This window comes from Callospermophilus lateralis, unplaced genomic scaffold (assembly GCF_048772815.1).
Source record: "Callospermophilus lateralis isolate mCalLat2 unplaced genomic scaffold, mCalLat2.hap1 Scaffold_82, whole genome shotgun sequence".
Taxonomy (NCBI): domain Eukaryota; kingdom Metazoa; phylum Chordata; class Mammalia; order Rodentia; family Sciuridae; genus Callospermophilus; species Callospermophilus lateralis.
The window spans coordinates 1378717-1382880 of NW_027516260.1; positions in this window are offsets into that span (position 1 = coordinate 1378717).

Consider the following 4164-nt stretch of genomic DNA (forward strand, 5'->3'; position numbering starts at 1 on the left):
TGGTATTTTACCTTCTTTAATAAGAACAGTTTCCTTCTGCTTGATGACCCTGGTTTATTGAGGAATTCAGGGTGCATGAATAAAGCAATCAACAGTCTGAAGTTTACCTCTATGCTGTGCTCACACCATTGCACAAAGAGACAAAGCCAGCATATGGATATTAGCCATGTTTTCTAAGGTAGCTGGTTTGCATGTCTTGTCTGCCTGTGGGCACACTTGCTGCCTTTGAGTCAGTTGCATGGAAGTATTTAAAGGGGACAAATACATTTGAATTAAAACACTCTTGCTATAGTTTCGTTAATGTTCTGGTTTTGATTTTTTTCAATGTGCTGTCTTGCAAGTTTTATTTTAGTGGGTACTATAAAGAGATGATATTTCTAGTGAGATGAAAAGCTATAATTTCTCTTCTTTTTAAACCTTCATACATATTATTTTAGGGAGGAGAAAAAAAATCATCCTATAGTGAACTAGGACCAGAAAAGAGTAATATTTCTGCTCATCCAGTCTCCTGGATAGCCCAGTTGCATAAACCAACAATTAAGAAGATAAGAGTCTATCCAGGTGAGAACACCATTTCATGTGGCAACTGCCTCTGTCCACAGTGGGTGATCAGTTAGTGTCATTAAGTTTACGAGACCATAGGCCACGTAGTTATCTTTCCAAAGAGGCAGGATGCAAATATCTATCTTTCCCCATTCTTGCCTTAGGTTTAATATTTTCTGTTGTGGGAAGGAGATGCTGTAACCAGAGGATTGATCTGGAAACATCATCTTCACAGAACTATTTGTCTTGGAATACTTTCCAAATGCACTGATTATATTTTTATATTTAGAATAGAGTTCCCTTTTCAGAAAGTGGTAATTGTTTAGATCTATACAGAACCTGAAGGGATTGTGGGTAAAGAGACCATATCTCTTAGGTTCTGTCTTGAATAGACGTAAGCATTTACGAACAATGGTCATCACATGTTCTCAGAAATCCTGCACAGTTCACAGTGGAGAGCCATATGATGGCCCTCAGAGACTGAGGCCACTTCCTCACAGCTTCAGGAGCTGGTCAATTGTACTGTACAACCACAGCACCTCAACCCACACTGTGCACTGAATGCTGATAGCAAATTACTTTCTACTGTCCACATGGACTTCATCAACTTCAGACAGCTAATATATAGATGAATGGGAAGAGCATCATCCTGGAGTCAGAAAACCTACATCCTGGATTTTACTTCCAGAACAATTTAATGGCTTTGTGAACTTGCACAATCACTTAATCTCTCTGAATCTCATCCTAAGGCTGAAGGTGTAGCTCAGTAGTAGAGCACTTGCCTATGTTGTGCTAGGTGCCGGGTTCCATCCCCAACAACACACACACACACACACACACACACACACACACACACACACACACACAAAGAAATCTCATTCTAGCAACTAATACTACCTGGAGTTATTATAACATTTGAAGTTTCTGCATGGAAACCAGTGCTGTGAAAATGATCTTCTTCTCGTTTCCCTTGAGAGCAGAATCAGAGACACAACCTTGCATCAGGGTGTATTTGGGAGTGGATTCCAAAAGCAGGAGTAGAGGAGGAGGGAGAGTGAGCATTGCAGGAAGAAGCACTGATGTGCAGACCCGTCCCCAAGGTTTCTGCGGTGAGCACTGAAGAGGTGGGGAGTTGGAGGTGTTCTAGTGAGTGCTGCTGAGCATTGGATGCCTAAAACACAGAAGCTGGGGTACATATCCATGAGCTTCATCCCCCCATTCTTTGCCCGTCTCCCCTGTGGCCCCTGCCCTCACTTCTGGGTTGAGCTTTCATGCAGGCAGGACAGGTGCCCTAGCCCAGAGAAGGACTGTGGACTGGCCCTGCTTGAGATGAGGGACCATCAGATTGTGCCTGAGCTCACAGTATTGTCACCTGCTGCTGTGTCTGAAATCTGAGGTTGGCCATGGGGTTGTGATACGAGAAACCAAAAGTGCTGACAAATACAGCAATATTTTGAAATGTTCATGTTTATTTCAAACATACACATTTAACTTCTTTTATCTCTATAAATAGGTCCCATATGTTAGGTCTGTATCCTAGTTTTGCAAATACATTAAGAATAAAACGAAACCATGTCCTACTCTTCATTGGCACCCCCAAATTAGATTTTCTATTTAATGCTTAGCAATATTCCCCCATTTTCTCTGTTTCTTTCTTCTTTTATTTTTTTTTAAACACAGCCTCACCTTACTCTTCTTAAATCCCTAGACTGGACAACCCAGGGTCATAAAGGTTGAGAAGCAACACAGCACATTGAGGACTGTTTGCAGACTGACTAGTGTGACCCCACATAATTATGTGACCTGGCAGTTGCAGAGCCTGCTCTGCCCCTTGGTTTGTAGTACTGGGGTGTATTATACCAGCTTCATAAAATTAAATAAGATCCTGTGTGCAAAGCAGCTGTGCTTGCTCCCTTTTCTCCTCAGTTATTTTCCAAGAAGGCTGCATTTTTTTTCTGGTTGGGGACAAAATATATATTTAAAAGAAAATGTAGTGACTTAATTTCATTTAGGGTGTCTGGTATATTTCAATTCCGAATTTGTCTAATTCTTTCTACTGCCAAAATGCACTGTGTTAACTCTCCTCTGCTCCCCTTCTGTTTCTTCTTCCACACTCAACGAATTTGCTTTCATTAATTTATTGATATATTGTTTTGTATTTACTTATTAATTCATTTACAGTATGTGTTACTCTATTGAATACATTCCTGGATTTATCCAATCTAGCCTATTGCTAAAACACAGTGTACGTGTGTGTGCTTTCTGTGTGTGTGTGTGTGTGTGTGTGTGTGTGTGTGTGTGTGTGTGTGTATGTTTGTTTCTATATACAGAGCACTTTCTTGGTGTAAAGTACTATGCTTAGTGTTTGGAGATCACAATGGTAACATATTCTCTTTGAAGGGTGTTGAAGTTCACGCAAACAAGACCAAACCTACCATACAAATGAAAAAATTAAGTATTTACTAGGCCTTTTCATTCATAATTACATATATAATAATAATTATATATACTATGATGTTGAACAAAGAATCACTTCACAAGGAAACAGACTTAAGTTGGAAAGTTATTAGGAGTTTGTGGTGTGGAAGATTCTAGGACATGTCCTGGTTAAAATCTCTTTGGTTTAATCTCCTTCATCCTTGAAATCTGTCTTTAATGCTAGTAAGATTACATAGAAATACCTAAAGCACTAGAGTATCTTAAATCATCAATGAGGTCTAATTTGTATTGTACGACAGATGTACGATCTTACCATAGCAAAAGTCGGACAAGCTCTATTATATGGATGACTTTTTCTTCTAAATAGTTGTAGAAACAATATCTCCAAAAGACAAATTTTCTTCTGATCTCTGAGCAAATTGCTCTCATCTCTTAAAAAGTGACTTCATGGAGAGAGATCATTGCAAGAAATCTTGAGACTGTCCTCAGTGCACCACTGCTGAGCAGGCTGTAAATTTGTGGCTGAAGGTAGAGGTTGGGCAGGAAATTGGGGGCAAGTTTCCTTCTCATCCTTGGTGGAGCCATTTATGAATTTGGAAATATATCTCCCCAGATTCACTCTGTTTTGAAATTGAGATGCTCCTTTTTCTTATCTCAGACAAATAGATTATAAAGCATGGTATAGAGTGCCTGGGGACTGACTATGCAAGGTAGAAAGGGAGGGAAGGAGAGAGAAAGGAAGCCAGGTGTGTGTGGTGGGGAGAAAGATTGCAGCAATCCAGCGTCATCAGTATCCTCACTCGAGAGCGGGGGCCCAAATTAACACTGTACTATGAAAATTAGGGGAGCAGTGAACCTGAGGCTCACGTGTCTCAGCTATAAGAAGCTGTCAGAAGCTGGCATGAACTGTGGCTGATGTTGGATAGAAAGGACCCAGGTGCTTCAGAGATCCCTTTCCAGAACATTCTATAAAGTAGCCAATTTCCTATTCCTACTTCCTACCCCAACCACTTTTTCTCAAAAATACCCAGTTTTATTTTCTTCGTAGAACTCAATACTATCTATACTTATGTCACATTCCTTAATTTGTGTCATACCCCTCACATTCCCTCACCCCACCCTGGACTGCAATCTCATAAGGGCAGGCTCCTCTCCTGTTTTATATCTGCTGTGCCCCAAATT